The sequence below is a fragment of the Mycteria americana genome (genome assembly GCF_035582795.1).
Source record: "Mycteria americana isolate JAX WOST 10 ecotype Jacksonville Zoo and Gardens chromosome W unlocalized genomic scaffold, USCA_MyAme_1.0 Scaffold_32, whole genome shotgun sequence".
NCBI lineage: Eukaryota > Metazoa > Chordata > Aves > Ciconiiformes > Ciconiidae > Mycteria > Mycteria americana.
Genome location: NW_027445438.1, coordinates 2,121,920 through 2,130,712, shown reverse-complemented (window position 1 = coordinate 2,130,712; position 8,793 = coordinate 2,121,920).

The window sequence follows — 8,793 nt, the reverse complement described above, 5'->3', positions numbered from 1 at the left end:
GAAGCAGAGAGGGTTCATGCCCAGGCTGCACAAGCAGGGAGACTGGAGGATCATTTTCCCTCCAACAATCCGAACTGGGATCCTAACAATCAGGCACAAAGATTATTGTTAACTGAATATCAGAGGTTAATACTGTTTGGTGTAAGGAATGTGATTCCAAAACCAAAAAATTTGTCCAAATTATATCAGGTGGTACAAGGGAAAGATGAAACTCCATCAGCCGCCTTTGAACGATTATGTGAAGTGGCTAAGAAATGGACTGATTTGGATCCGGAGAGAGAGGCCGATGCACTAACGTTTGTGACTTTGTTTGTGGGGCAGTCGAATCCTGATATTAGGAGAAAATTGCAAAAGATAGAAAACAAAATTTTGCTGTCATTGGAGCCACAGGGAAAAGGGAGGTAAGGCCTTTCTTCCAACCAATTAAGTGTGGGATTGGAAATCGAGTTATCACTCACAAATTTTTATACATTCCCGATTGCCCGATGCCTTTGTTGGGAAGAGATTTACTCAGTAAACTAAATGCACAAATTATTTTTGAAAACGGCAATATACAGGTACAGATACCGGAAGAAAAAGCCCTAGAAGTGCAAGTGTTAATATTGCAGGAAGAAGCACAAGAGACTCCAGACCCTGAGACAATCCCAGAAGAAATATTGAATGCGGTTGACCCCACTGGTATGGGCCTCCGGGATCCCAGGACAATCGCGCGCTGCTGAACCGGTAAACATCACATTGAAACCTGGAGCACGACCGGTAAGACGAAAACAGTATCCTATTAAACTAGAAGAGAGAAAGGGTTTAGAACCCATAATAGAAAAAATTATGGTTTATGGACTGCTACAAGAATGTCAATCGGAGTATAATACTCCAATTTTACCAGTAAAGAAACCTCATTCAAATGAATATAGGCTGGTTCAAGATTTGAGAGCAGTAAATCAAATTGTGCAGGATGTTCACCCAGTGGTAGCAAATCCATATACTTTATTGACTGCAATTAAAGAAACAGATCAGTGGTTTACAGTATTAGATTTAAAGGATGCTTTCTTTTGCATTCCTCTGGAATTTGAAAGTCAAAAGATATTTGCCTTTGAGTGGGAAAATCCAAAAACTGGCCGAAAGGCTCAACTGTGCTGAACCGTTCTTCCGCAAGGATTTAAGAATAGTCCAACAATCTTTGGAAATCAATTAGCGAAGGAATTGGAGGATTGGCAAAAAGAAAATCCAGAAATAACTCTACTACAGTATGTGGATGATATCCTTTTGGGAATAAAAATATTAGAAGACTCTGTACAGTATACCATTGATCTCTTGAACTTTTTAGGAGCAGCGGTGTATAAAGTGTCAAAGAAAAAGGCACAGATTGCACAACAGACAGTGACTTATTTGGGATTCACCATCACCAAAGGGCAGAGAAGCCTTGGTCCAGAAAGAAAAGAGGCAATTTGTCAAATACCAGAGCCTGTGTCTAAACGAGAGCTAAGAGCATTCCTAGGGATGGCCGGATGGTGTCATCTATGGATTATTAATTTTGGATTGATTGCAAAACCCCTTTATGAGGCTGTGAAAGGTACAGGGGAACTTCTAGAATGGACTCCAGAATGCCAAATAGCTTTTTTTAAATTGAAAGAAGCCTTGATGTCAGCACCCGCACTAGGGCTTCCTAATTTGGAAAAACCCTTTGAGCTTTTTGTGAATGAAAGACAGCACGTTGCGCTAGGGGTTCTGGTCCAAAAGACTGGATCCTGGAAAAGACCAGTCGGATATTTTTCTAAGCAACTAGATCAAGTAAGCAGAGGATGGGCCTCTTGTTTAAGAGCCGTTGCTGCGACTGTGCTGCTCATTCAGGAAGCTAGGAAATTAACTCTGGGACAAAGAATGATGGTACAGGTGCCACATGCTGTGACAACCGTTCTAGAGCAAAAGGGGGGACATTGGTTATCCCCTAGTCGAATGATGAAATATCAGGCCATGTTACTAGAACAAGATGATGTGGAGCTGAAAGTAACAACCACCTTGAATCCAGCCACCCTGTTACCGTTGCCTGGAGAAACTGAACTGGAACATGACTATTTGAAAACAATCAAACAGGTATATGCGAGTAGGACTGATCTGAAAGATAAACCCCTGGATTCAGCAGAATTAAATTTATTTATAGACGGGAGCAGCCAAGTGATCAATGGAGTCCAAAGAGCCGGATATGCAGTTATTATTGGAGGAGAAGAATTAGATGAACTGGAAGCAAAAGCCCTCCCTGCCAATACATCTGCCCAGAAGGCGGAGTTGATAGCATTGATAAGAGCTTTAGAGCTAGCAGAAGGAAAGACTGTGAACATATGGACAGGTTCTAAATATGTTTTTGGAGTAGTTCATGCACATGGAGCAATTTGGAAAGAAAGGGGTCTCCTTTCATCACAAGGAACACCAGTTAAGTATGGAGAACTAATAAGAAAATTATTACAGGTTATTAAACTGCCTGAACAAGTAGCAATCATGCACTGTAAGGCTCATCAATTTGGAAATACCCTTGAAGTGATTGGGTATCGATGGGCGGATTTAGCAGCTAAAAGAGCAGCAGAGCAACAACAAGTTTTGGGAATATGGCCTGAAAAGTATGAAGACTTAAAGGGACCGCCGACTTACAACAGAGAAGATGATCAATTAGCCAAATTGCTCAATGCAAAGAAGAATAAAGATGGACGGTGGATCACAGAAGATAATCGAGTAGTAGTACCTCCAAACATTATGAGAGAATTTATGGAAAAAGAACATAGAGAAACACACTGGGGGGTAGAAGCTCTGATGATTATGTATTAGATAGGCGTGGTGTGTTAACTTTTATGTATAAATACTGAAAAAGAATTGCAATAGGTGTGCTCGATTTGTGGAAATTTTCCACCTTGCACCCTGCGCAGAATAAAGCAATGTCTCCTCTCTAAATATACTCTGTGTGTTTCAGGAGTTATTTTCCAGGAAGCCAACAGGCTAAGCTTTTCTCTGGACCTTGGTGTAATCCTTGCTCTTAACAATGCTAACGGGAGAGCATCTGACCACTTTAACTGCGCTTCTTGACAAATTTTATTTAATTGTCTTTTTATTTTTTGATTCATTCGTTCTACTTTTCCACTAGACTGCGCCCTCCATGGTGTGTGTAAATCCCACTTTATTTCTAATATTCTTGCTAATGACTGGAGTGCTTTGGCCACAAAATGGGGTCCTCGGTCCTCGGACATTCCAATCGGAATCCCAAAATGAGGAATTATTTCTTTCAGTAATATTTTAACTACTTCTCTAGCCTGATTGGTGCGACAGGGAAAGGCTTCTGGCCATCCAAAGTATCCACTAATACTAACAAATACCAATACCCATTTTGCCTGGGAAGTTCCGAGAAATCTATTTGCCAATAGTCACCAGGAGTATTTCCTTTCTTAGTTTTCCTGGGTGGAGGTCTGGGTTGAGTTCGAGGATTGTTTCGCTGGCAGATCTCACACTTCTTGTTAATACTCTTGGCTATATTTCCCATCCCTACACTTAAAGTGTGGAGTTTGACATTGTCCATAAGAGCTTCTACCCCCCAGTGTGTTATTCCTGTTGTTTTCATGGTTGTTGTGGTGTCCCTTTATCTTTACGGCTCTCCCGGTAAGAGGATGTTCCCATTATTGGTCTTTGAAGGGTTACAGCTTCGCATTCTTTGAGGAGAAACATAGGCTTGTTAGTAAAATATGCAGTGCCCGTACCCTCTTATCTAACTTAGGCATTATCTATTACCTTGAAGATTCTACAATTCTCACAGTCTCATATGCTAGTTTCTATTTCTAACTGTCTATGATTCTCACACTCCAGTATGCTAATTTCTATTCTAACTGTGATCCCTTCTTAACTACTAATAACTCTTATACTATTTCTATTACTATTTCTATTTTATTCTAAAATACATACTCATATACTAAAATATTCTAAAATGCATACTCATATATACACAATTCAAGGTGACAATCCGACCTGGGGGTGGAGGGAGAAGACGTTGGGCGAGTCTGCGGAGGGACCTGTGCCGTGTAGTGCTGCGACCCTGTGCATTATCAGTGCCCTCCTCCTCCCACCCTTTCCCCTCACCGGCAGGACTGAGGAGAACACCACCTGGGCCCCCATGCCCTTGACTATCGCCCTCAGAGCTCTGGGGTCATTGCCAGGGGAACCCTGGACAGTATCAAAAGCATCATCGGTGCCCAATTCTCAGCTTTCGGTCTCCTTTGCTACTGAATTTCAGTTATAGAAGACGGAATGGAACCCGCGCTTCAGTCAAAGCAACATTCAGTCCTAATCCTTCCCGACAAAAGGGTCAGGAACTACATCTCCAGCCTTACTTATTGTCCTTTTACCCTTCACATCCTCAAGGCATTGCCTTCTCTAAGGCTCTGTTTTAATCAAGTTTTGCAAGACCAAGTTAACCAAGCTCACATCTACTCTATGACCTCTTTATAGCTGTTCCCGGGTTTCCACCACACACACACACACACACACACACAGAGAGAGAGCATCCAACAGGCTCCGTACATTTTCATCCCTTTGCACGCAGGAGTTCCAGTTCTTTGTCACTTTTATTACCAAGTGAGAAAAAATGGAGTCTAGATGCTTTTTCTCACAAGAACCTCTTATTGCTCAGAAAGAAGGCTTTTTCTCTTGAAATTTCCCCCCCCTCAAAGCGACTGGATCCCCAGATATTTCCCGACTTTCCTATCTCCAAAACGTCCTGTTCCTACCCCAGTCACTATCATTCTTTAAACCACCGACCCCCTTCAACTTCTACACGGAGGAATCTGCCTTTTAGGCTTTGTGGTGGGTTGACCTTGGCCGGCTGCCAGGGGCCCACCCAGCTGCTCTCTCGCTGCCCCTCCTCAACAGGACAGGGGGAGAAAATAGGATGAAAAAGTGCCTTCAGGAAATATCCACCTGCCGGATCCACGGGCAGCAGGGATTGCTGCCCCGGCTGCCCACCTGCCCCGGACAGCGTTTTGCCCTTTCTTAAATATGTTTTCACAGGGGCGCCACCAGCTTCGCTGAGTTGCTCAGCTTTGGCCTGCGGTCAGTCCGGTGCCTAGCTGGCTGGAACCAGCTGTGTCCGGCACAGGGCAGACCCTGGCCTCTTCTCACAGAGGCCACCCCTGCAGACCGCACCTGGAGCGCTGTGTCCGGTTCTGGTCCCCACAATTCAAAAAGAGACGCAGACAGACTGGAGCGGGTCCCAAGGAGGGCCACAAAGACGATCAAAGGGCTGGAGGACCTGCCCTATGAGGAAAGACTGAAGGAGTTGGGTCTTTTCTCCCTTGGAGAAGAGAAGGCTCAGGGGGGACCTCATCACAGTATTCCAGTACTTAAAGGGTGGCTACAAAGGGGACGGAGGCTCTCTCTTCACAAGGAGCCACATGGAGAAGACAAGGGGCAACGGGTACAAGTTGCACCAGGAGAGAGGTTTCATCTTGACACAAGTCAGATGTATTATTATTTTTATTTATTTATTTTTTTATTTTTTACACAACGAGAGCAATCATCCACTGGAACAGCCTCCCCAGGGATGTGGTAGAGTCCCCATCGCTGGAGGTTTTCAAGGTGCGATGGGACAGGGTGCTAGATAATCTCATCGAGGCTGCCTTTCCCACAAAAGGTTGGACCAGATGGTCTTTCCAGGTCCCTTCCCACCTGGGCTGCTCTAGGATGCTACGATTCTTCAGTGGATCACTGTTTAATAACCCTTTGCTCTCTCCGGTTTGGAGCAAAGTATCGGCAACGTCGCCTGCGAGGCGAGACATAAATTCCACCAGGCGCCACAGACTTCTAAAACCTATAGCAATCGCCCAGTCTCTCTGAATGTATAAGCCGTACCTAGCCTCTTCAACGTTCCCCCGCCCCCAGAAGCGGGAACACCTTCTAGACACCTTAGGGAGTTTACACAGACAGAACAATAGATGTTACCTAGCTCAATCATTCAGTAAGCAAACACCGCGCCAGTGCAGCTTCCAGGAAACATCATATGTCAGCTTCCATCTACTTCAGGTAAATCGTTTCCATCTCCTCCCCGGGAAGATTAAATAAAGGTGAAGTCCTCGGGTTACTTACACGCCCGTGTCACCAAACTTCACCTGATCGCTTGGGGATATAGAAGAGATGAAGACGCCTCCCAGCGGGCGTCTCAGATGCCTCAGCAACACAGTGTTCAAGGGCAACGAAGGAGCGCCCTGCTTTCCCATGCCCATCTCCCTTTTTGAGCAGCTGTTAAAGACAGACAAAGTTTGCTGTCTCCCTGTGATGCAGTTTTGCTTTGGGTCTGGCTGGGATGGAGTTCACTTTGCCCATAGCAGCCCTCATAGGGCTGTGCTTTGTAGTTGTAGCTAGAAGGGTGTTGATAACACACCGAGGTTTTGGCTACTGCTGAGCAGTGCTCCCACAGCATGGAGGCTGTCTCTCCAACCACCCCACCCCCAAAGCCCAGTAAGCTGGGGGTGGGCAAGAGGTTGGGAGGGGACAGAGCCAGGACAGCTGACCCAAAGTGACCAGAGGGATATTCCACTGTGCTATGGAAGCACCGCAGCTGCCATTCGGACCGACCGTTTTCTCCTACCATATCCCTCCTCACCAGAAAAGGGATAGCAACGGGGCCTTATCACACAGCCATTGATAGAGTGCTCCAACAGGAGTTGGACGCTTCCAACACACTGCGCTGTGCCGAAACCACCCTTGTATGGCATGCCTGTAGCGTCACATACGGTATTTTCTACAGTTTTAGCAGCAGCCTACGCCGGCTTTATGTACGTTTGCGTACCACTTCCAAAAAGCTAAGAGTTTGCTTCCTACAAGACGCAGGAGACTGCTAAGCGGTTCCAGCGTCACGCTTCAAGTGACTGGGCAAATCACTGTCTACCTATAGAACACTGTTAACAGACTGAAACACTCCACATACTTACACTCCGGGGAGACACCATTTTGACTTGCAGAACTATTTCCCTCAGTAAGACGCACAAGACAGAGGTGATATCCCCATGCTAAATCTTTATTGTGCAACTGCTGCTCAAAGCTTTCATTACCTTCCGCAGACACACGTCACAAAAAATTAGACATCAACAGTGTGGCTAGACTGACGGGCAACAGATGAAATCCATTCAGTGGCGATTCGTACACGTGCAGCAACTCTTGTGGTGCAAAAATCTTAGCCAGGCGGCCAGCCCAACTGACGGCCACCCAGAATACGTAGATGTACATGACAGACAGACTGCCCACCCTCGGGCCCTTCATCCACAACCGTCCGGAATCCAGTGGTCAGGCCCAGGCGAGCAGCACGCATCTTGCCAACAATCATTAAATGCCCAAGAAGCTGGAGAAGGAAGTGCAAACCCATAAATAAATAACATAAAAAGCCACACACAAAGAGGGGAGAGGGCAGGAAGGGAAGGAACGAGAGCAGAGAACCACCCAGAGAAACCAGTTAGCCAATTCCTAGCGATTCCACCGTTGCGCTTCAAATTACTGTCTGTCTGCCTGCAACTGACATTTTCCAAGCAAAGCTACAAAGACCGATTATGCAGGCTACAGGGGGAAAAAAAAAAAAAAAAAAGAGCCATGCAATTTTTTTCAGGCTAGACAGTAACGGACTACAAGACAGCCACAGAAGCTAAGAAGGAAGTGCAAACCCATAAATACCCCATTTGGCAGTATTACCCATAAATACCCCATTTGGGAGGGGTGTTCAGAGGTAGTCTCTGTAGAAGGAAGTCAGGAAGTCAGGGCCTGCCCTGTGCCAGACACAGCTGGTTCCAGCTGGCTCCACAACAGCCCCACCACAGGCCAAAGCTGAGCCAGTCAGTGAAGTTTGTGGCACCTCTTTGAAAACATACTTAAGAAAGGGCAGTAAACACCAGAGAGAGAGGAGGAGGGAGAAAAAAAGAGTGAGAAACAACAGAGGGAACACCAAGGTCAGAGGAATAGGAGGTGCTCCATTCCGAAGCAGATATTCTTGAAGGGACTGCATCCCATGGAGGACCCACACTGGAGCAGAGGAAAAGAGTGAGAAGGAAGGAGCATCAGAAACTGCTATGTTCTGACCGCACCCAACCACCACCCACCCCTGCCCCCACCCCCTCTCCGTGCTGCTAGTTTCCTCACTGAAGGGACTGAGTGTAACCTGCAGTTGATAACAAGGGGGGAGGAGAGGAGTCTGGAGTGAAGGAGTGAAGTTGAGCTTGGGAAAGGAGGAGGAAAGGTATTTTCCCAAAGTGTTTTAATGTTTCTTTTTTGTTTTGTTTTGTTTTTTCTTTGTTTTCCCAAAACTCAAATCAGTAACTAAATATTTATAATAATTGGCAATAAATTAAGTTAATTCCTCAAGTAGACTCTGTTTTGCCCACAACAGTAATTGGTAAGTGATCTCCCTGTCTTTATCTTGACCCATGAGTTTTCTCTCTTTTGTTCTTGTTATTTTCTACTCCCAAACCCATTGTGGGGGGGGGGGAGTGAGCGATTGGCTGGCTGGGTGCTTGGCTGTGAGCCAAAGCCAATCCACCACACAATAATGTATACCAGAGGCCTTTTTCTGTTCGCAGTGAAATCAATTTAAAAAGTCCTACTGAGTTCAGTGGAAGCTGGATTAACTCCTAAGAGCTATGTAAGTTTTAGACAAACTGTAATAGGAGAATAGATGTCTGCCTTGTGCAAAAAGAAAAAGAGGGACTTAGAAAGTATCAAATATACAAAGTTTCAAATAGTGAAAATAGTCACAGGTTGCCATTTGTGTCCAGTACAGGG